The following is a 25,319-nucleotide window of genomic DNA, read 5'->3' as shown; positions in this document are numbered from 1 at the left end:
GCCCTGCCACGTGTTGCTGTGGCCATTTGGAATTCCACTGCTTCCAAGCCTGGGTGCTTTCTATATAGGGACCTCCTTGCTTCGGCTGGCTGAATGGGACGGAGTGGCCTGATAGCTTCCAAATGTGAGGATTTTTTATGTAGGGGAAATATTGGTTTGACAGGAGTGAATAGTGTTGGTGCTTTGAAGCCTGGCCGCTTTCTACCTTGTGGAATTGTTGGTTGGGCAGGTCGAATAGGAATGAATAGTCTGAATGCAGGAAGTATGAATGTTGCAATTAGTTACCTTGATTTGTTTTGAATGGCCTTGAAGGTTCGAGGCCTGGCTGTTTCCTGGTTGAGGGAATCCTTTGTTGGGAGGTGTTCACTGGGCCTGATCGTTTCCTGTGCGGAATTCCCGTGTCTGGAATGTCTGTTTTTTGAGTGTTGTTTTGTATTTAGTGTCCTGATTTTAGAGATTCTATTGTTCTGTTTTCTTATTAGACCATAGTAATTATTACATATGATATAAAGTAATGTTATGTATTAATTACTGTTTTTACAGATTTAGCATGCAAACGTTGCAACATTTAGTTCAAAAACATTGACTACTAAATGGCAGACTGCCTTGGATAAGTGAAGCTTGGCTAAGTGAGACTCTACTGTATTGTCTGTTTGGAGGCCAAGTGTGAATGTTGCCATTGGCAAGCTTGATTAGCACTGAATGGCCTTGCAGCTTCAGTGCCTGGGTGCTTCTTGCCTGTGAAGCTGTTGATTATTATTGTTGTAATTGTGATTGTTTTTATTATAATTGAGGTGTAGAGGAGGAGAAACTGAAAGTAATTGAGGGAGAACTCTTCCTACTTCCCCCTCCTCCTGGGCCCCGCCCCTCTGTACCTCTGTGGCACAGGTGTGCCTGTTTGACGGGGTGACGTGGGCAAGGCCCCTCCCTTCCTCCCACCTCGCTCTGTTTCCCAGACGACAATGAGGAGGAGGAGGCTCCGGAGGAGGGTGGCCGGGGAGGAGGCCTGGCCTCCGGGCCCTCTCCTGGCTACGTCCTCCGGCCCCGGTCCTGGCCAGGCCTCACCGGAGGGTGGCGGTGGGGGGCTCCGTGCAGGCCTTGCTGGTCCCTCCTCCCTGGTGCCATGTTGAGAGCCGCTGGGTGAGTTTTTGTTGGCAGGCGGTGCCTTGGAGCAGGAAAAGGGGAGTGCACGGGAGTGCCTGTTGAGGGGAGGGGTGGGGGTTGTTCTGTCCACGCCTGGAGTTCGTTTTGGCGGAGGCGCACATGGAGCGTTTTTGTTTTTTGGTTTTTTTAGGCCCCATGGTGGTTCCTGTTGTTTATTTTTATTGTATGAACCTAGAGGTGTGGATGAGGGGTTGTGCTGCTAAGTTTTGAGGTTGGGGGGTGTTTAGTTGTGTTGTTTTGCTCGTTGCCGGGATTCCAACACTCATTTATATATATAGATTAGGAATATATAAGGTTAATATTTAATATATAAGGCTAATACATAATATATAATGTTGTTAAGAAATGTTCTTTTTCAAAAGGACATGAATGAGTTGATAGTCACTTCTTCTTTTTCTGTTCCTGGCATGGGATAAGGATGTTGCCCATGAGAATTCAAAATTGTCTGCATTTTTATCCATATAGAATGAAGGGATAGCTATTAGGCTTGCTCAAATAATTCGTTTTCCCCGTTTACCGTTATTGATTCGTTATTTTCGGTTTTTTTGAATCAATATTGAATCTTGGTTGTCCACACGCCTGGATATCGCGGTTTCGAACCGCGATTGGCCGTTTTCCGTAATGGCGCCTTTTTTTTCGTTTTTAAAAAATGCTTTGTCAAATCATCCAAACTTTTTTAAGTCCACTGGGGCAATCTAGTGTGTTGTTTGCACCTTGTAGCCAATCAGAGAGCACGTTTAACCAGGGGGAGGGGCTGGTAGGACGTGCTTAATGAAAACAGCGTGCACACGCCTCGTGGCTCAGTCGCACTGGGAATTTTGGAGAGGGTGGAAGGGTAGATTAGATTTTGGTGCAGGCAGGCAGGAAACATTGCTGCGTCACAGCATGGCTGTGTGAAGACCAGGACAGGAGAAAAGGTGGGGTGGTCTGTGGCTGAGTTTGGTGGTGTGGGTCTTAGGTCTTTCTATTTCTTTTGTTGTTGCAAAGGGCTGTCCTGTGGGTGTTTTTCCTGTTCAAAATACAACTCCTTTGGGGGAAAGAAAAGGTTCCCTTTGTGCCTTTCCCAGTCTCAAACACCTCCAGGGCTGCCTGTGTGTGTGTCTGCCAGGGACGCTTTGGGAAAGAGTTGCATATCCCATACTTTGCTGTTCAAAATACAACTCCTTCGGGGGAAATAAAAGCTTGCCTTTGTGCCTTGCCTTCCCCAGTCTCAAACACCTCCAGGGCTGCCTGTCTGTGTGTCTGCCAGGGACGCTTTGGGAAAGAGTTGCATATCCCATACTTTGCTGTTCAAAATACAACTCCTTCGGGGGAAATAAAAGCTTGCCTTTGTGCCTTGCCTTCCCCAGTCTCAAACACCTCCAGGGCTGCCTGTCTGTGTGTCTGCCAGGGACGCTTTGGGAAAGAGTTGCATATCCCATACTTTGCTGTTCAAAATACAACTCCTTCGGGGGAAATAAAAGCTTGCCTTTGTGCCTTGCCTTCCCCAGTCTCAAACACCTCCAGGGCTGCCTGTCTGTGTGTCTGCCAGGGACGCTTTGGGAAAGAGTTGCATATCCCATACTTTGCTGTTCAAAATACAACTCCTTCGGGGGAAATAAAAGCTTGCCTTTGTGCCTTGCCTTCCCCAGTCTCAAACACCTCCGGGGCTGCGTGTGTGTGTGTCTGACAGGGACGCTTCCTGATTTTCCCAAGCCAACTTTGGGAAAGAGTTGCATATCCCATACTTTCCTGTAGAACTGGAAAGTACAGGTATCCCCTTGTAAATAAATAAAACTAACTAAATGTTATAGACTACGCTTTTGCAACAGTATATTGGCCAGAATATAACACGTTGCCAATCAAGATTCAACAAATATTTCCCACCAGTAACACAACACCTTACCATCATCCCTTCTGTTACCTGAAAACACTCCCCTTGTCATGAAGCGCTCAGCTGTACGCGGGTCTGGGGGAGCAAGTCCTGGTAGTGGTCAAGCCACGGCCAGGACACTGTGGGGGGCCAAAAAAGTTAAGGTGGGTCCCATACGTCTGGAACGCCGAACTATGGGAGTGGGTGGACTTGATGAAGAACCAGGCTGTTCTAATGCAGACAGTTCACAGGCATCCACCCGGAGCCGGCTGTCGCATGGAGCTGAGACAACTGGACGATCATTGGAACATACAGGTGTTGCCGTCCTGGAACTACAGGTGGTGGATAGTGAGGATATAGATAACCCCACCCCTCCACCAGCTACTGACAGTGAGGAGGAGGTAGAGGAGGTACTACCATCAAAACGTAGACTTTCTCATGCTGCTGAAAGGGTGCCCACGACTCCCATCTCTGAGGGCGTCGCCACAGTGGCTGTGGGGAGGCCAAGGTCATTTATTTGGGACCATTTCCATGTCCACTCTCAGAGTTCTACTTTGGCAGTTTGTAGACACTGTGGAGCAAACATCAGCAGAGGCAGAGACACGAGACATCTTGCGACCTCGGGGTTGAGCTCTCACATGAAGCGACACCATCCCTCCATTTCGCTTGGAGGGGGAACTGCAAGCCCTTCCAGTGGCAGCCTTAGCACGCAAAGTTCACCAGGTGAAGATAGTGGAAGGCGGACACAGTCCACCATGGAGGATTGGGCCATTCCATTACCCAGAAAGAAAACGGGGGAAACATTGCTCACACCCCAGCAGATAACCCAAACTGTGGGAGAGATGATTGCCCTAGATCACCATCCCTTCCGCCTGGTAGAACAAGAAGGCTTTGTACGCCTTATGAAACGACTGTGCCCCCGCTACAAAATCCCCTCCCGTCACACCTTTTCCAGAAAAGTAATCCCCGGCTTGTACGAGGGCTGTAAGGAACGCATTATCCAGATGTTGCGTACCGCCATGGGAGGACACATCCATTTTACCTCTGATATTTGGTCAAGCTTGGGAGGAGGCCACTCCTACCTCTCTCTCACGGCACATTGGTGGGAGAAGGAAGGCACTATGGATACATCCCATCGTTGGGCACTCCTCGCATTGGAGGTAGTTGATCGTGATCACAAGGCAGAGACCATCTGCAACTATCTGGAAAACATGATGGGGGAATGGATGCAGTGTAGGCCGGAAGAAATGAGGAGGGGCTTTATGGTGACGGACGCAGGGAAAAATATGATCAAAGCGGTTGAAAGTGCCGGGTTTCAGAATGTGTCCTGCATGGCCCACTTGCTTCACAATACCGTCAAGGAAGGTTTAAAGAGCCAGGAAGAGCAGTCGGGCAGCAACACAAACATCTCCCTGCTGATCGAGCGCTGTAGAAAGATCGCGGGCTACTTCCACCAGAGCATCAAGGCAGCCCGGCAGCTGAGAGACAGGCAGAGCCTTGAAGGCCTCCCGCAGCACAAGCTGCTCCAGGACGTCTCGACTCGGTGGAATTCAACCTTAAAAATGCTGGAACGCATGGTCGAGCAGCAGAAGGCGGTACACGGCATCTCCCTCACTTTGGTTGCGCCTGTTAGCAAGCTTGTTCCAACTAAGCAAGAGTGGGACACCATCTCCCAGCTAGTAGACGTACTAAAGCCATTCAAACATGCCACTGAGACACTTTCGGAATCAAAAGCTCTTCTGAGCCAGGCAGTGCCCATGGTCTTGAGGCTAAGGAGGCACCTAGAAAGGCTTGGGGCCGGTCGAACAATGGACTCCCTGGCTGGACCGCTGACACCGCCGGTCCAGGAGGTGGTGAGGAGGTTGTCCTTTGCTGTACGGAAACGGCTAGAGCCACTTCTTTCCAGCAAGGTCCATATGCTGGCGGCCTTGTGTGATCCACGGCTAAAGTACAACGTCTGCCCAAAAGACTTTACCATGTGGAAGGCCCAACTTGTTGACCTTGTGAGGGAGGTCTTTGCTGCCAGGGTGGAGGAAACGGCCACAGCGGCCCCTCTTCCAGAACTGCCTGTCACCCCAAGCACTAGCGCTAGTGGCGAGACGGAAAGTCCCGCGGAGCCGGTAGGGGGTTGCCGTAGGGATACGGATCTCCAGCCGCGAACAGGAAACGTTTTCTTTGCAGAGACGGTGGCCATACTTGCCTGCTCTGAAGAATCCTCTTTGCTGGCTTCTGCTCAAAAGGTAGACTCGGCCGAATGCTCGGTCAACAGGTACTTTGAGGAGCCTCCTGAGATAATTTCTTGTGATCCATTGTCCTATTGGGCTTCACGCGAACACATGTGGCCGGATCTGTCGCACGTAGCCCGCCAGTTCCTCAGCTGTCCTCCCACCAGCGTCCAGAGCGAAAGGGTCTTCAGCATAGCGGGAGATGTAGTCACGCCCCACCGCAGCTTGCTGGACCCTCAAACAGTTGAGAAACTTGTTTTCCTGAAGGCCAACCTTCCTGTGTTGAATTTCCCAGATTTGGATTTTGAGGCCGACTGCTCCTAGAGCAACAGTTCTCCTCCTTTAACCAACTCTGCTTCAGAGTAACTTTGGCCAATTTTTTGGGCGTCCGGGCGGGGGGGTGGCCCCTTTGGACTCTGTCCAACAACTCTCTCCTCTATCCTACAATGCTTTCCTCTCTCTTTTCCCTTCCTTTCTCCTCTTTTTCATCACTCAACGTTGCCCCACTGACGTTTTTGGGTTCATCCATCTCAAGGGGCCGTTTCACGAATCATGTAATCATGGAATCATAGAAAAGTAGAGTTGGAATAGAACTCATGGGCCATCGAGTTCTCCCCCAAGACAGACGCAGGAAGTTTCATTCAAAGCATCCCCGACAGATGGCCATCGAGCCTATGCTTAAAAGCTTCAAAAGAAGGGGCCTCCAACACAGTCCGGGGGAGACAGTTCCACTCCCGAACAACCATCGCGGAGAGAAGTACTATCTTTCATTTGTCCCTGTTGAACTTAATATACTTTTGGCCCATCTCTGTATTCGGAAGTTACAAAACGTTTTCTCTCATGTAATACTGGCTCTGTAGAGGTTGAACGATATTCTGTGGAAAATTAGACCATAAAAGCCAAGGTAGATAATGCTTCCTCTTTGTGTTCTGTTCGGATTTCATTCAATTCCCTTTTTATTTGGGGGGGGGGGGGGGAAATATTACCATCACGAGCCATGACTGTTTGGTCTTCTACAGATCCTCGCAGCTCCTGTACAGAAAGAGCACTGTTATATTTGATGTGGATACTTCAGATAATCATTTCAGGTGTAGGAATACGCCAGACTCTCACTTTACAGAGGTATACTATCTGTCCATCTGAACCTTTGAGGATGTCTTTATCCACTGGAATTACTACACCTCGACTTGGGACAGAACTTCTCTAAATTGTCATCTTTCAGTGTCCCATTGTCTAGAGCGGGTGTGGTTGCCGCAGTGGTCATGGGACGGCCGCCTTTGGGTCCCCTAGCCCTCTGCCCGCTTACGCGGAGGGTGCCTTTATAACTCGGAGGGGGGAATCATCAAAGACAGTGGTACTCCTCCGCCTTTGCCAGCATTTCTCCAAATGGTTGTCTAGTGTCCCTTCTCCTTTATATGCCGTGGTCTATGCTGTGGTCGTTAAACGGCCGCTTTTGGGTCCCCTCCCCCTTTGACCTGGCACGCAGAGGGTGCCGTTCCCCCTTCAGGGCGTGTTCCTTTGCGGCTGCTTGCAATGTGTGGGCGCAGGTTACCCAGAGTGGGAACTGCCTTTTGCTGGCTTGTTGGCAGGACGATAGAAGAGGTACACGGCCTTCCCCTGGGGTGGTGGGGTGTTGCTGTGGGTAGAGGCTTAAGTCGCAAAAACAAAAAACTTTGTGGGAGGGCCGTGCCGAATTCTCCGGGATGCATGCCGGCCAACTGTGGCCGGCTGGCTCAGGGTGGGTTCTTTGCTGCCCTTTTTTTTTTTCCCTTACTCATTTTTTCTTTTTGCTGCCTCTCGGACTACGTGACGCCAGACTCTAGAGGTATATGCCCTTCCCCCTTCAGGGCGTGTTCCTTTGCGGCTGCTTGCAATGTGTGGGCGCAGGTTACCCAGAGTGGGAACTGCCTTTTGCTGGCTTGTTGGCAGGACGATAGAAGAGGTACATGGCCTTCCCCTGGGGTGGTGGGGTGTTGCTGTGGGTAGAGGCTTAAGTCGCAAAAACAAAAAACTTTGTGGGAGGGCCGTGCCAAATTCTCCGGGATGCATGCCGGCCAACTGTGGCCGGCTGGCTCAGGGTGGGGTCTTTGCTGCCCTTTGTTTTTTTCCCTTACTTTTCTTTTCTTTTTGCTGCCTCTCGGACTACGTGACGCCAGACTCTAGAGGTATATGCCCTACCCCCTTCAGGGCGTGTTCCTTTGCGGCTGCTTGCAATGTGTGGGCGCAGGTTACCCAGAGTGGGAACTGCCTTTTGCTGGCCTTTGGGTAAAACGATAGAAGAGGGTGGAACGATCAAAGACAGTGGTACAGTCTCCCATCACCCTGAGAGGTTGTGATTGACGCTGTTGCTGCGGAACGTCCGCCTTTGGTTCCCCTTGCCCACTGTCCGCGCACACGGACGTTGCCGATTGCCCGTCAGGGCGTGTGCCTTTGCGGCTGCTTTCAAGGAGTGGGCGCAAGTTCCGTCTCGTGGAAACTGTTTCTTGCTGGTCTGTTGGTAATAACGAGGGTGGAGTGATCACAGACTGTGGGACAGTGTCCCATTCACCTTAAAAGGAAGTGTACTCAACGATGTGGCGGCAGAACGGCCGCCGTTGTTTCCCCTTGCCCTCTGGCCGCGCACGCGGAATCACTGAAAGAAGTGGGACACCTTGGCCTTTACCACTTCTCAAAATTGTCTTCTTTTACTGTACCATTGCCTTGTGCGGGTGTAGTCGAGAGTATGTGATGATAATCTTACGCAGAGTAAGAAGTAGAGAATCAATCCACTCAGAAACTCTTTTGCTATTAAAAACAATTACTTAATAATGCCTTCATGTTTCCTTTGGAATCAACATTTCTGCTTTGTTTCTACTTTGAATTACTTTCTACTCCATTACACACTATATCTTTCATAATTGTACTTCCTCAAGTTTACTTAAACTGTATACCAACTGAAGTCATTTCCCTCTATCCAGGTCATCTGCAGGAGAACTTTAATAACCCCTGAAGAACACACTAGTCTTCCCTGCAGTGGAACTGCATGGAAACATGTGCCTAACATCAGAGCCTTAAAACCTTCCTCCTCCAAAAAGCATTATAGGTCTGTGTGGTCGTTTGTAGCCTATTTAAGAATAGGTTGACAGGCCAATAGTATTTCGCACTGTATAGTTTTTTAACTGTCAAACTACCTCCTCTTCAGTCCTCGGACTAGAGCCGTGTTTTTACACCACTGTTTTTTAAGCTGGTAATGCTGTATGCTGACTGTGACTTCAGTTATATCTTATGTCTTATTGACCCAACATGAACACAGAAGAGTCTCACTGTTCAAAGCCGAACGGGCCTACCAGTGCTGAAATAAGCAAATTTCTTGGATTGGACTTGTTGAAGAAAAGCATATAACACATCATATCAGGTTATTATTTTCCAAATAAAGCACCATAAATGCATGTTATACAACCAAGGAGACATAAGAAGTCGTTCTATATGCTGAAATGATATGTTGCTATTGCTTACTTTATGAATTTAGCTGCAAAATATCACAATATAATGGAATCATTGACTACAGAAATGGCTAGATTTTTCCAGAGGCTAGACGGTTTGCTGTTATGGAGTGTATCTTTGTGTCATGGGTTGTGGTGTGTGGGCGTGGGGCCGGCCAACGGTGGCCGGCCCCCCGGGTCTGATGGGCTTGGGCCCACATTTTGAAAGCAGACGTGAAGAAAGCATGCCCTTCCCCCTGTGGGTTCAGCGGTGTGGGCGTGGGGCCGGCCAACGGTGGCCGGCCCCCCGGGTCTGAGGGGCTTGGGCCCACATTTTGCAAGCAGACGTGAAGAAAGCCTGCCCTTCCCCGTGGGTTGCGGCGTGTGGGCGTGGGGCCGGCCAACGGTGGCCGGCCCCCCGGGTCTGAGGGGCTTGGGCCCACATTTTGCAAGCAGACGTGAAGAAAGCCTGCCCTTCCCCGTGGGTTGCGGCGTGTGGGCGTGGGGCCGGCCAACGGTGGCCGGCCCCCCGGGTCTGAGGGGCTTGGGCCCACATTTCCTTTTTTTTTTCTTCTCTCTCTTTCTCTGGGAAGCGTGCCGGCCAACGGTGGCCGGCCTAGTATTTTAAAGTGTGGGCCTTTTTGGCGGTGGCTTTTTCTGTCTTTTCTTTGGTCTTTGCTGCCTCTCGGCCTACGTGGCCGAGTTTCCCCCGATGCACCGCCTCTCTCTTCTCTCTCGGCTGTCGTTCTTTACCCCTTTATGCGAGTTTGCACCGAAGCCTCCTTTGGGGCGGCGGCCCCTCTTTCTTCCTGTCTGGGAATCGTGCCGGCCAACGGTGGCCGGCCTAGTATTTTATAGTGTGGGCCTTTTTGGCGGTGGCTTTTTCTGTCTTTTCTTTGGTCTTTGCTGCCTCTCGGCCTACGTGGCCGAGTTTCCCCGATGTACCGCCTCTCTCTTCTCTCGCCGGCTGTCGTTCTTTAGCCCTTTATGCTATTTTGCACAGAAGCCTCCTTTGGGGCGGTGTCCTCTGTTTTTTTTTCTCTCTCTCTCTCTCAGGGATGCGTGCCGGCAAACAGTGGCCGGCCCGGCTTAATGTATGGGCCTTGTCGCCTGTGGCTTTTTTCTTTCTTTTCTTTTCTTTTCTTTTCTTTTTGCTGCCTCTCGGCCTACGTGGTCGGGTTTCCCACGATGCACCGCCTCTCTCTTCTCTCGCCGGCTGTCGTTCTTTACCCCTTTATGCGATTTTGCACAGAAGCCTCCTTTGGGGCGGCGGCCCCTCTTTCTTCCTCACAGGGAAGCGTGCCGGCCAACGGTGGCACGCCTAGTATTTCAACGTGTGGGCCTTGTCGGCCTACGTGGTCGACGTGTTTCCCACGATGCACCGCCTCTGTCTTCTCTCGCGGCTGTCGTTCTTTACCCCTTGGTGCAATCTTGCACAGAACCCTTCTTTGGGGCGGCGGCCTCTATTTCTTCCAGTCAGGGAAGCTTGCCGGCCAACGATGGACGGCCTAGTATTTCAGTGTATGGGCCTTGCCGGATGTGGCTTATTCTTTCTTTTCTTTTATTTTCATGAAATCAGCGGGGGAGGATGGGCGGGTTGTGTTTCCACAGAACACCACTCAAAGAAACAGTTAGCGGTATCCTATACTGTTCTAAATTGCTCGACAACAAAATGATAGAATCATAGAAACATGGCACCAAACATCATATAATCATAAAGCTAGAAGAGACCATCCAGTCCAACGCCATTCTGCCATGCAAAAACAATATACAGTAGAGTCTCACTTATCCAACACTCGCTTATCCAATGTTCTGGATTATCCAACTTATTTTTGTAGTCAATGTTTTCAATATATTGTGATATTTTGTTGCTAAATTCGTAATTACTACGTAATATTACTGCGTATTGAACTACCTTTTCTGTCTAATTTGCTGTTAAACAAGATTTTTTGGGGCTTAATTTGTAAAATAACCTAATTTGCTGTTCAAAAGGCTTTTCCTTAATGTCTCCTTATCATCCAACATATTTGCTTATCCAACGTTCTGCTGGCCCGTTAATGTTGGATAAGCGAGACTCTACTGTATCCAGAAATATCTGATGCTGTAACCGATATATCATTTACCGTCCCGGAATACTAGCCAGATGGCCCATGAATGGTCACAAAAGTCATAGAAATATGGTCACAGAAGTCATGGAATAATAGAAACATGGTCCCTAAAGTCATAGACTCAAAGAACCAAGTAACAGAATCATCCCAAAAGTCCTAGAATCCTAAAATGATAGAATCATAGAATCATGGCGCCAAACATCATAGAATCATAAAGGTAGAAGAGACCATCCAGTCCAATGCTATTCTGCCATGCAAAAGCAATATAACACTCTTGCAGGCTTCATCATTACTGGATCCGTCCTTCAGGACTTTGGCAAACGTTGGATGTGCAATGTTGCTATTTCATCCAAGGCAGAAATTCAACTCATTCTTGGATGGACAAACAGAACCACAACTGCTAACGTTCCCTTAAGGCAGTGTTTCTCAACCTGTGGATCTCCAGGTGTTTTTACCTACAAGTCCCAGAAATCCCAGCCATTTTACCAGCTGTTAGGATTTCTGGGAGTTGAAGGCCAAAACATCTGGGGACCCACAAGTCGAGAACCACTGCCTCAAGGGAGAAACTGTGGCATTACCTCCGAAGTGAAAAAATTGGAAAAACCAAACTCTTCCTTGAAAAGCTGTGATTGTCTAGACATGTGGGGGTTAAATCTAGGGCAAAGGAGGGTAAAAATAGATGGGAGGGTCCAATGTGAAAGGTTTGGAACCCCTCCCCTTATATATAAAACAAAGACTCCGCCTCCAATATGTGGCATTCAGTGTGTGTCCACACCAGGGTAGAATTGGCACCATGCTCTCCAGATCAGCCATGCACGTGCCACATTATGCCCCTTCCATGTTCAGGGAGTTTGACAGATGGAAGGGCTATCTGAGCCTTGCGAAAGTGGTTACGGAGATCATCGCGGAACGCAAGAAGGTCCCATTTCCATCTCAGAGTTGGGACACAATGGAGTACGACATGCAGCTAGTCCTCAACGAGGACAACTTTGAAACAGCATCACAATGGGTTAATGGAAGCAGTTCCAGCAGCAAGAGCTCCAAAGGTAGTGCCAATGGCCAGGCTTCCCAAAACAAGGAGATTTGCAATTTCTGCAAACACAACGGGGAATCCAAGCAGGTCTATTCGTCCCACCGGCTGAAGGGGATGGACAGCACCGTGGAGTGCCCCATCTTGCGCAAATACACCTGTCCGCTCTGCGGTGCCACAGGCGAAAAGGCCCATACTTTAAAATACTGCCCACTGAGCCAAGGGAAGAGGTCGCTGTATCGCAAGTGCGGACGTAACTCGGCTGGACGCAAGGTGAGGAGATAAGAAGATCAGGAGAAGACCGAAGCATTTATTCTTAGTTTTAGTTTGACTTTGTAAAAGAACAACATTTGATTTCGAGCATCATTAACACTCTTTACATTTCCTCCCACTTTGTTTCAGGTTTGGAGAATGGAAGCCCAATTCTCTTAGACTACATTTGTGAGTCCAGAAATGTTTTTTTATGTATATTGTTGCCTTCTTTCACATTTGTTGTACCTAGGTTATATTGTGTTTCTTTTAGATGTGTCAGTTGCCTAGTGTGATGACTCATGGGCCCTGCAGTCCTATTCCTGACAGTATTGTGGCAGATGAGGAGGAAAATATGGAGTTTTCCCCAGATTTCCGGTCGGAGTCAGAGCCTTGGCAGCTGCCTGAAGTTCTAGTCCAAGAACCAATTAAACCTGACCTTGGTGGGAACTCTCCCCCTTATGGGAGAAAACAGGCTTACACGACTGATAGAGGATCGAGAGAAAAATTTAGAAGTAGTGCTCGCCTTGCTGCCAAATATGCCACTGATTAGAAGTATTTCCCCTGAGAAAATACGGGGAGTCTTGCACCTGCAAGCTGGTTTCCTTCGCTCCCTGTTCTCTAGGGAAAGTGATTGTTGTTTGGGGAAACGAGACCCAATATAGGGAAATTGCGCGAAGGATTCCTTGCGGAGTCAATTCGTCAGCTCCTGGAGAGAGGTCATGTGTGTGTGGACTTCGAATCCTGTTCCTTGCCTCCTGAATCTAGTTCCAAGCCTTGTCCTCGTCTCACGGATTTACCACAGATCTTGTTCCATGCTTCAAGTTGCTTTGCCTTTAGCCACAGCTCCAGCCACGTTCCAAGTAACTTTCAGCCTTGTGTCAAGCTTCATTGGATTCAAGACTTTTGCTGTTTTCCCAACGCTTTGCTTGGCAAAGCGTGTGTTGCGGTTATTGGATTATAATCTTTGGACTCTAATATTTCATATTGGACAATAATCTGCTGGACTATATTTGGCCTCATTTGAAAGGTCTGCTTCTGAACTTTATTCTACACTTGTTTTTATTGACTTTATATATTCCTTTAATAAAGATATTAGATAGAATCTGGCCTCAGTGTATGGTTATTGGTGCCCAGCAGCCTAGATCCTGACACCTTGTATCATGCTTTTTTATACATATAATCATGTTTTTTACATATGTAATATCACGTTCCTTTTACATCTGTAATTGCCTTATATCATATTTTATATTGTGTTTTATATATGCAGTTACTTTACATGTTTCTTTTATGTATGGATGTATAATTTTTACATGTTTAATTATATTATTTGCAACTATAATTGCCTAATATCATGCTTCTTTTATATATGCAATGACATCATGTTTATTTAACGTATATAAGTGCCTTATATCATGTCCGGGTTATCATGTGTGTCTCCAGAGGGATGCAGCCCTATCCTTTGCAGGGAAAATATAGAAATATCTTCTAAATGGCTACTGTCTAGAATTTTGTTTTGTAAACAAAGGAAAAGTTTATATGCTATTGGAAAGAAAGATACTATTTTATGTTTAAATTTTGGAAAGGAATAGAATTGGTTATTATTACTGTGGTCTAACCTTCAATTGTTTGCAAGTTGTTCTAAAGTTTGGATCGTAGAGTTTAATAAACAGAGTTTATGGTTTTGGCATCAAAACTGTTCATGTTGTGCTTAAATGGGATTGAATTTTCTTTAATTTGTGGCCCATAATAGGCTGGTTATAAGCCTGATCTGGAAGGCAGCCAAGGCAAAGACCATTGAGCTGCTGAACTTGCAGACTGAAAGGTCCCAGGTTCAAATCCCGGGAGCAGAGTGAGCGCCCGCTGTTAGCTCCAGCTTCTGCCAACCTAGCAGCTTGAAAACATGCCAATGTGAGTAGATGAATAGGTACCGCTGTGGCGGGAAGGTAATGGCACTCCATGTAGTCATGCCGACCACATGACCTTGGAGGTGTCTATGGACAACACTGGCTCTTGGGCTTAGAAATGGAGGTGAGCACAACCCCCAGAGTCAGACATGACTGAACTTAACGTCAAGGGATACCTTTACACACACACATATGCAGGGACTACACCAATTTAACAAAGTTTCAGCCACAAAAACAAAGTTTCTAAAGTAGAGCAATGACTTTCACAGTAAAGACAACCCAATTTAACAGGAAATAAGACTTTCAAACCAGGAACAGATTTCTGCAATTATTAAAAAATGGTTTATTATAAAAGCTATGAAAATTTGCCAAAAATCAGAGGATAAGGGAAACGTTCCACATTTTGGTGAGCTATCAGTGTTAAATGTGTTCTACCACTGTACCAAGTTTGAAGAAGATCACTCAAAAAATGAGGGCGGGAGAGCCCCCTAAGTCCCCCCCCCTTCGGGCTGTTTTTGGGCCACCGCGCATGCGCGTCCGCCATTAACGAATTAATTTCGAAAATAACGAATTTTCGTTAATTTCGAAAAATTTTGGGGGCCAAATTCGTTATTAGCAACAAAAACGAAAAACTGCCCCCTCTAGTTTTGAAACGAGTTTAGAATCAAATTTTTCATGGATCGATCAAGCCTAATAGCTATATTATCGAAGTCTTTTTCTTGTATCATGACTCCCCTCTCCATATTGCTCAATTTTCCTCCCACAAAAAAGTAATTGCATTTAGCAGCTTAATATGTGGGTTTAAACTAACTCAGCATTTTGTTTTATACTATGAAAGCACCTTATATGATTCTAGCTTCCTAAGAATCAGGGAATTTGCCTGGAATTTTGGATAAGTTTGTTTCTTTCAGAAAGGAATGGTCAACTGCTGCTTCTCTAGATGTTGTTTGACTACAAGTCCCAACAGCCCCAACCACACAGCCAGTGGTGAGGGATGATGAGGCATGAAGCCCAAAAACTCCTGGAGGGGACACAAGTTACACACCTATAATTTAGAACAATTTATGAGAAGAAAGCTCTGTTTTTACAACAGTCTGGGCCAACGACAATTCAGCTGAAGAACCTTAAAACACCTTTCTACAAACCTGGATCTTTTCAGATGCTTGTTAGTATAATTTCCACCATCTTCAATCCAAAAAAGTACAAATTTCAAGATCTGATCAGGAATGCCACGTGTCTTCCAACTCTTCTCTTTTCTTCTAATCTCCCTTTGATGTTTCTTGGTTCTGCAGTGACTGCTTTTAAAGGAGTGCCCTGAAAAACTGGAAGGTTTCATCCAGTAGTTTAAATATTGACATTTCTGATGCTAGATTTGTGTCCATTTATCCTTTTCGTGTAGTGATTGGCCTGTTTGCCCTCCGTAGAATGGAGAATGGCATCACTGACAGAAGATAGCATATGTTACTTTGTAAGATGTACATGTGAATGAAATCATGACTTTGTGGGTGACATTAAAATGCCAGGTGCTCTGTGCTATATTTCAGAGAAAGGAACTAGTAAAATTACCTCTCAGTATTCTCCCTCAAAAAACCCTATGCAATCCATGGGGTTGTCATAAGTCAGCAGGTGATTGGAAGACACATACAGTGCTATTGCCAGATTAGATAGAGGGTTAGAGTTAGCATTTAGGTTTGTTGGAAAGTCTAGTCACTTTATTTATCATGTTGGTCTATTGTTGCTAGTGAATCCTTGTTTAAGGCAGGAGGGCTGAATATCATCAGCAAGGAAAGGTGTAACACTTAAATTTTATGACAGGGAAGTGTCATTGTTCAGGATGAGCCACTGTAATTCATTTATGATATATTTTAGAAGGCTTTCTCTGAGGACATGCAACTGACAACATGTGGTGCTCTGTCATTTTCTTTTCTGCCCAGTTGTAAATCATTTCAGAATCCCAGCCTAACCTTGTTGATTTGTGCTTGTCTCCCTTCACGTAACTTGGAAGGTAGATTTTGTAGTTTGAGCAATGCCTTACATAAATCCTTAAGTTGCGATTCAATGTTTACATCATTATGATATTTAAATCAGATTCAATTTCAATTTGAGAAATCTCTACTGCATAAATACAAGCTTGTTAAAAAATGTAAATTATTCCAGTTCTGCAAAGGCAGTGTCTACATGCCTGCTTCTTGCATTGAGAACAGAGAACAGGTATATTCCAGCAAAAGTAATGTTTCCAACCTTTTTATGCAAGCATTTGACAAGTTGATTAAGTCTTTAAAGTCATGACATACTACCTAAAGAGATGCCTTGATGTCATGAATGTATAATATTCCAGGTCTGAAGGAGTCAATTACACCAGGCATTTGTATGTAGTCACTCCATAACAAGGTAACATTATTTCAGCGTACGGTGATCATTTTTTGGCTTTAAAAGCTGTTTCTTGGTCTGTTAACTTGCATTTTTCAAACTAATGTAGCTTGCCACTGTAATTTTGTTAATGCAATGGAAAATAGACGAGGGACAGGCATTTTCATTTTTCAGGGAAAATTATTCTCAAGCAATAACCACGCATGAAATATTTTGTGGTGCATTATTATTATTATTATTATTATTATTATTAGGATATTATCAATGAACAAAAATAGAAGCACAACACATATTAATTTGCATCATGATTATTAAAATGTTTTTGTTAATTTTATATTGTTGCAACTAAATCTCTGCTATTCAGCATTTTGATCTGCTATCAAGTGTGAAATTTCACTAGCCATTAGAACAGAACATTAGCGCTCTCATAAGATGTAGAAAAGTTAGAAATAGAAGGGTGCATTCTGGGATAGACAACTAAATAAAACATTCCTTTGTTTTACTCTTCTTATGAAATCACTGAGATGATGATAGTTAGAATGGGAATTTAACTTACTAGCCAACCTGTGGTCTACATGAGCAGAAATTCAAAGCTGTATATTATCTTGGAAGCTAAGCAGGGTCAGTCCTGTTTAGTACATGGATGACAGACAACCAATTAATTCCAGGTGCTGTAGATTATATTTTAGAGTAAGGCACTGAGAAAACAACCTCTGGGTATTATTTGCTTTTTAAAAAACTATGAAAATCATGAGCTCTTCAAAAATCAACAGGTGTCTTGAAGCAACATATATACACACACATATTCAAGAGTAAAATTCTAGAGTATACATTTTAAGCTCTAAAAAGACAATCTTTGGTAGTGTCAGGGTGATTTACAAGGGCAGCTAAAGCAGGCAGTAGAGGATACCCAAAACAGCTGAAAGGAGGATGTGGGTTACAAGTTGTCCCTGTGTGATCTTGTGATAAGATGGGGGATTTGTCCTGTGAGTCAGAGAAGCACACTTGTTAAGTAGACAGCAGTTGGAACAAAAGATTATTGCTAGATGAGAACAAGTTTCCATTTAGCCCAGCATCAGTGGTCAGTTGGGTGCTCTTGAGAAACCCACATAAAGAGTTGGAAGCAATGTGTTTGTTCCACTGTTGCTCTCCAGTCACAAGTATTCAATATCATCACACCTCTGAGTCTGAAAAGTCCCTACGGCAGTCATGAATAATGGCCATTGATAGATCTATTTCTCCATGAAATTCTCTTTACACTTCATGTTGGGCTTTGGCCTGCCATTGCCACGTTTCCAACACTTTGTGAGAAGTGTGACAGGTCAGAGCTCCAGAGTGAATGGTGCAGATTATCCTAGAAATCATTTTGAGAAACAAAATAGAAGCAACAAGAAAGAGGGACAATTTCCAGTGAGGTAAGATATCTCAGTATTTAAATGAAGTAGAAAGATGTAGAGATTTGGACACCATCTACATTTCATGAGTCAGAATTTCTCACACTAAATATCAAAGAAGTAAGAGGTCCTTAATCTTTATCATCCCACCAAATTATTGCAGAAAGAGTAACTGAAAATGGTTAACACCTTTGCTGTCTATCTATTCACTTGGTCACTTTTCCTGTTGTATTTATTTGGATGACTGAACTGCATTTCTAAATGCTCATTTGAGCTTTGAAATTACTGCAATACTAGAAAACCTCCAACTGAAGGAAATTCATGGGTGAAAATTCCTATTTGGGGGCAATATTTTTTTACACACACAAGAGGTACTACACTGCAAGTCCTGATCAAGTTCCTTACTAAGAGCCCTTTCACACTACAGTTATAGCACTACATCTGTATTACACTATAATTGCCATGGCTGTATCCTGTGAAATCCTGATCTTTGTGGATCTTTGAGGTCCAAGAGCTCTCTGGCAGAAAATTCTCAATCACCTGTTTTAATTCACTTCTTTCCAAGGAAATGTAGAAATTTCAGTTAGGACTGCAGTTAGAGAGGTCCATGCCTGGCAAGCATACACTCGACCAGATAGGTCAGGACAGAGAAACAAACTCATCAGTTTGAAGACAAGCTACAGAGATTCAAAGACAACTAGCTAAAGGAAATCATAGCATGATGCTATGAAAAGTTATATATCAATAAAGAAACTGAAAGAGAAGAGGGAATTATAACAAAATTTCTAGACTCTCAATCACAACTACTACTTAAAGGGAAAATAACTCAATTAATAAATCAATGAGGTAATCAAAAGTCTTAAACCAGATTAATCTCCTGGACTAGATATTCTCACCACAAACTTCTATAAAACTTTTCAAGTCAAAATTGTCCCAAATTTACCAATCCTTTTCAATGCGATAATAATACACAAAATAATCCCTGAAACATGGAAAAGATCAGAAATAATAATATTAAAACCAAATAAGGAGGAAGATAACCCCAATTCATATAGACCAATCTATTATGTAACATATGACATTTTTACAAAAATATTAGCTAACAGACTGAAAGAGAAGACCAATATGGATTTATTTTAAAAAGAATGCTGGCTGAACCAGTCAGAGACATAATAAATGTAATCAACCAAGCAACATTAAAGAAAGAGAAATTATTGATACTAAAATTGAACCAGACTATCCTTACGATCCAACAAACAGAATGAATGACAAAGGAAATGTATGACTATTCCTGGAGGGAGGGGGGTGATCGGATGAGGGAGGGGAGAGGGGGAAAATAGTATAAAAGGGATGGAAACAAGTAGGGGATGAAGGCAATTATTTACTTTTCTCTCTCTTTTTTGTTTAAATTGCAAAATATATATATACTGTATACATCACCTATGTTATCTTCTAAACTTCCTCAAAAGGAAAAGTGGTTATGTTATACTCTACTTGTTTAACCCCCCCCAAAAAAAACAACAGAAAAGAAAGAGGCCAGCCAGGATCTGCAACAGCATTAGCTGGGGGTTCCCCTTATATCACAGCTTACAGGTGGGGATTCCCATGGCGGGAAGAATGGCAGCTGGGGATTGGTCTATCCAAGGAGCCAATCTGCTGCAGAAACAGCCCCTGGGAGGGCGCAGTCCATGAAGAAACAATAATACAGATATGCTGATGAGTTTTTGATTAACTGAAACATCCAAGTCTGTGCAAAACTAAGCTGTAGAGCTCAAAAGACAAAGGTGTAAGAATTAAGCACATTGTTACATTTTATTAAAGGGTTAGACACGATAGAGTTTGAGGGTCCATTCCTGATCCTCTCAAATTTTGAAAATTCTTAGATTCAAACCTCTGGAAAAGGTCTTTAATAAAATGAAAAAATGATATATTTACTTGTGGTCTCTTAGTAAACAATAATTTTTTGGGGGGTGGGAGTGGTTACCATGGCTAAATAACAGAAAGACCACCCACTTTAACTCACTTCTTTCCGAGGAAAGACCCCCTGTAGCAACCAAACTCCCAGTGGCCTTCTAAAAACATGCGGGCCTCAGGGAAGCCCTTTGCAGGCAGCATCCAGACCCAGGGGCAGTTCAACTGCCAGGCGAACTAGGCAGTTGCCTGTGGCACCATCCTGTAGGGGGCGCCGTCAAAGCAACTCCTGCCTCTGCCGCTGTGCCTGCCTCCGCAAGGAAGGAGGTCGCTGCTTCTCTGCTCTGCAAAGCACCCAACACTTTTTTGGCGAGAAGGAAGACGTTCACCTCTTTGCAGAGCAGAGAAGCACCGCTTCTCTGCTTTGCAAAGCACCCAATGCCTTCCTAGCAAGAAGGAAGACGTTTGTCACTTTGCAGAGCAGAGAAGCACCGCTTCTCTGCTCTGCAAAGTGCCCAACACCATCCTGCTCGCCAGGAAAATATTGGGCGCTTTGCAGAGCAGAGAAGCAGTGCTTCTCTCCTCTGCAAAGCGCCCAACACCTTGCTGGTGAGCAGGACAGCGTTCGCCGCTTTGCAGAGCCTTCCGGCCTGTCTGGGCCTTCCGGCTGGCGTGGGAAGCTGCCTCCCGCCGGAAGCAGCGGCGTGCGCTCTCTCCAGGAGGCTGCCTCCCACCGTTTGAAGCTTCCAGAAGCTGCCTTTTGGAGCAAACCAGGGAGGTACTCTAGGGTATTTTGATTATTTTAATTTTAAATGCTTTAAGGGATTTTAATTGACTGGTGTGTTTAATTATATTTTAATAGTTGTGTGCTGTGGGTTTAAAATTGCACTGATTTTTTAAGTGTTGTGAGCCACTTTGCATCTCAATTGAGATAAGAGCAGGGTGATGATAACAATAGCAGAGTCCCAGGACTGGGAAAACAGTGGACTATACATTTAAATAGATTTTTAATGTTATACATACACACATATAGATATGTATTTAAAATCCAAAAGGTAACCCTCTATCACATTCCTTCCCCTTGACCTTAAGTGCATCATCCCCTTATTGCCCCAATTTGCAATACAGAGTAAATCACAATGGCCTACTTAGCAGGGGAGTTGTGTGGATGCCAAAATGCAATTGTCCTTCTGCCATTGTGGGTTTGTTTGTTTATTTGTTTGTTGCAGATTTGATCATTTACAGATTGAATTAAAATGTTTCCTCTAGCAATTTGTAGGTCCTCTAAGGCCAACTTCCTCCTATGATGCTCTCTGTCCTGGATGCTGGTGGTATACAAATGGTTTTATATGTTTTATGGATTTAATTGGAATTGGGTTGCTGTGAGTTTTCCGGGCTGTCTGGCCATTCCAGAAGCATTCGCTCGTGACGTTTTTGCCCACATCTATGGCAGGCATCCTCAGAGGTTGTGAGGTCTGTTGGAAACTCCCTCCCTAGGGAGATTAGGTTGGCGCCCTCCCTACCATCATTTAAGAAACAATCGAAAACCTGTATGTTTGGGCTGGCCTTTGGAGAGACAGCCATTGGATGACCAGTCTCATTATAATTCTATTCTGAATGCTATTAGGTTCCTTTCATCGGGGTATTTTAATCTAATGATTTTATCTTATATTGCTGCTATAGTCCCCCCCCCCCCCCCCGCCACCTTTGAAGTTGACTGAATGGCATTGGTGGTTGTTTGATATTATTACCGTTGTAAAAACCTTTGTCTTAACTTCTGTTTTATTATGTTCTTGTGTTTTAAACTGTGTATATTGTTGGTGTATTTGCGCTGTTACTTTTGTAACATTGTGAGCCGCCCCGAGTCCCCACGGGGAGATGGTGGAGGGGTATAAATAGTTTTATTATTATTATTATTATTATTATTATTATTATTATTATTATTATTATTACTACTTGGCAAGTGGGGTTTGTATATCTGTGCAATAATGTCCAGGTTGGGAGAAAGAGCTCTTGTCTGTTTGAGGCTAGTGTGAATGTTGCAATTGGACAGCTTAATTAGCATTTAATGGCCTTGTAGATTCAAAGCCTGACTGCTTCCTCCCTGGGGGCATCCTTGGTTGGGAGGTGTTAGCTGGCCCTGATTGTTTCCTGTCTGGATTTCCCCCGTTTTCAGAGTGTTGTTCGTTATTTAGGCTTTTCCTTAATCCCTCCTTATTAGCCAACATTTTTGCTTATCCAAAACTTTTATTTTTCAGAGATTGGTTTTTTTTGGGGGGGCAAAATTCTGTTCGCCTACACTTGAAAATTACCTTGGGCCGGCCCTGTCCAGACCCCAAGACATATGTTATGTAGGCCTGCTCTAAACTTTCAAAAGTTTTTTTGAGAGAAGGTGGGTATTAGATCCAGAAATGCCTAGCCAGCATATATTTTCCTTCATGCTTAACTAGACCCTAGTAAAACAAACACCAGCAATGAGTGATGTGGAAAAGCTGCCCCAGTGTCTCCACCAGCCATCCCCACCAAGATTTCCAAGAATCGGAAACCAAATGATGCCATCTACCAAATAAATCCTCCAAGACCCAAGGAAAGACCAGTTCAGGGAAATAAGGCCATGGTAGCTAGAGGATCCTGGAAGCTGTATTTCCCCAAAATTTTGTTGGGATGATTTTGTTGGAATTAACTTTCTCCAGGCTCTGACTATAATTCTAATCACCCACAAGAAGAAAGTTCATAGTAATGCAGACCCACACACCTGGAAGGCAGCAGGTTGGGAGAAGGTAGACTGGCAGGAGTGTGGATTGGTGCTACTTTAAAAGGTTGCTGCCTTCACTGCCCCACTTTGGGAATCTTTCTGCTGCTCTTCCTCAAGGTCTTCTCTCGCTGGCTGATTTCTTTGATGTTGGGCTTGAAGTTAAAATAAAACCAGGAAAAACTCTTTACATACACATATACTCCAATTGCTCTTCCAAAACTACAGAAGGAAATTAAAGCTATGATTAGAGAGCCAGAAGAGAGTTTTATAGCATGTAAAAGCCCTTAGCAGAGATGATTTCAGCATCATTCCAACAAAAGAGTATGGGGGAGTAAGGGGGAATTTACAATGAAAACAAGCAAAGCAAGCGTTGCATATTATTTCCCTAGGCTTCTAGATAGAGAAGCGGCACCAACTGACTTCCCCACCCACACACTGTGCATTTCCATAAAATCATTCTTGTGGGATGGCCAGGAGGACTGACTCCTGCTTAATTGTGCGTCATCATTACACCACAAGAGCTCATTGAGTCGGGAAGTTTGATTATTGGTTTTTTAAATCCTGATGCCGTTTTTCATCCTGATGGCTCTTTTACCTGACACTAAACTACCTTCCTGCAAATTAAATACAATAAAATTGCTAATAAGCCTATTAGAATATGCTGACGGTGTGGAATCTGTTAGCTGGAGAATAGTACCCGCCCTTCAATGCCTTTTTTTTTTTTTTTTGCACTAAACCTGCACAAACATCAAGTGAATCCAAATGTCCCTCCTGTTTATAAAGGCTGTGTGCATACCTGTGGATAAACAGAAACGGATCATTCACTGTGTTCCGCTGTCATTCCACATGTAGTGTACAGTCGTCCCTCCACAGCTGCAATATGGATTTTTGTGGGTTTGATTATTTATGGATTTGATTTTTAAATGTTCTCTCTAGGAATCTCTAGGTCATAAAATCATAGACTCATAGAGCTGGAAGAGTCTACAAGGGCCATCCAGTCCAACCCCCTGCCATGCAGTCAAAGCACTCCCAACATATGGCTATTCAACATCTGCTTAAAAACCTCCAAAGAAGGAGACTACACCATGCTCCAAGGCAGCATATTCCACTGCCAAACATAATTGTCATAAATCTAATGGATAAGTGAATTTTAATTATAAACATTGGGATATTTTAATATATATTGTATATTTGATGGTTGCCTTGAGGCCCTGAGAAATGAAAAATGTGAAACTATAGCATTATTAATATTAACAATATTGAAGTATTACAGAAATTGATCCTCTTGTTGTTTCCTTTTATTTATTTATTTTGGGAATGCTTTCTTCCCCTTTGGCAATGAGTAGTGGCATCTTCACCACTCTGCGTGTATCCAGCATGACACTATGGTCAACTTCCCGCAGTCATGTTGGAGGACCTAACATCTCTTTAGGAATCTCTAGATCCTCCTATGTGATTCTATGCTCAGCTTCCAATCAAAGTTGGAAGATCTAGAAATTTCTAGAGAGATGTCGTGGCCAGCGCAAAAAGCAAGCTGTTACTAGAAAGGCCAGCAGAGGAGATGAAGGCCAGCAGCTCCCAGCAGTCTTTCTTGCCTAGCTCAGCCACTGCTGAAGATGAGTCTTCAGCTGCAGTGGTTCCCAGAAATCCTAGCCAGTTTACCGACTGTTAGGATTTCTGGGAGTTGAAGGCCAAAAACATCTGGTGACTCCAGGTTCAGAACTACTGAGCGAAAGCAAACACTCCCCAGCAGTCTGTATAAGCTGCTCTAGAGGAAACTGAAGCAAGCATGTCCAAGCAAACTCTAGAACATCGGATAGAGCAGGCAGAGTATTGCAGGTCTCTCAGAGATTAGCTGAAAAATGCTCCTTAATCAAGCAGAAGCCTAGATCTTAAGATATAAAGCTTCTAGTGTGGTGACTCTTTGGCAGCAGACAACATTGTTATCTGACTGGAGTCTAATGCCTGTTTGTTCCTGATCTGACTCTGTTACTTTACCTGTTCAACTTCAAGGAATTCTGACTTTGGCTACTTGGACTTTGGATCTTGGCACTGGCTCGCACATCTCTGTTTGTGGTTTGTACTTGTGCTGCTGATCTCGGACTCCTGAATTTGGCTTCTCTGACTCTTGACTTTGGCTGGCTTGTTCCCATTCTTTATTTTAAAAAAGCTTCCAATATTATGGCCATGTTTACAACATAAAAAGGGAATAGCAATTTTTTTATTTACCTGTCCTGTTTTGTCTTTCAAGAACAGCCTTAAGACACTGTGGTAAGTAAATGAAAACTGCTTTACTTCAGCAAAACATAAAGTACAGTACACTCAGTGAAATAATGTAAAGGAAAGCCAGGAAGTCTTACTTCAGACAAAGAAACAGGCATAAATCCAGATGCAGACTTGGAGCAGGCACACAGAAAGTGAAGGCATTAGAATCAGTTTGTTACCAGTAAGAGCTGGTTGCACCTGTTTCGGCTTTTATAACCCTGGGTCCCCACACAACTGCTAGGGCAGTTCCTAATCACTCAGCTGCATTTCTGGCAGCTAATCTAGCTGAATGACGCCTCTGCTCTGTTTCCTTTTACCTCTCCTGGAATAAGGGTACTACAAAGTCTCCTCCTCAGACTCCAACTCACCCTCAGATTCATTAACACTTTCCTGCTCCCTTTCCTCTTCTGAAGAAGAGGAATCCCTGACATTACCTTTTTAAAAAAACTTTCACAAGAGTCCTGTGTCCTAAGCCCAAATGTGAGATTGTATATATTGTATATACAGTATTTTTCTTATTTGGTAGACTGCCTAGTATTCTGTTGCTCTAGGTTTTAAAATGGCATATTCATACAATCTAACCTTTCACAGACGAACATTGGAACACGTGCTGGCCAACGTCTGAGTG

General features: G+C 44.5%; 1 long non-coding RNA gene across 1 annotated transcript in view; it reads left to right on the top strand.

The window, feature by feature from the left end:
* The first annotated feature begins 327 nt into the window (after positions 1-327).
* Positions 328-25,319, top strand: part of LOC134297490 (uncharacterized) — a 44,808-nt gene continuing 19,816 nt past the window's right edge. The window contains exon 1 of the long non-coding RNA XR_010004249.1: positions 328-1,140. This is a non-coding gene — a long non-coding RNA (uncharacterized LOC134297490). The remainder of the gene's footprint in view (positions 1,141-25,319) is intronic.

This window comes from Anolis carolinensis, chromosome 3, assembly GCF_035594765.1.
Source record: "Anolis carolinensis isolate JA03-04 chromosome 3, rAnoCar3.1.pri, whole genome shotgun sequence".
Lineage (NCBI taxonomy): Eukaryota > Metazoa > Chordata > Lepidosauria > Squamata > Dactyloidae > Anolis > Anolis carolinensis.
The sequence above is the reverse complement of the archived record's forward strand: the minus strand, read 5'-3'. Positions and strand labels throughout refer to the sequence as shown.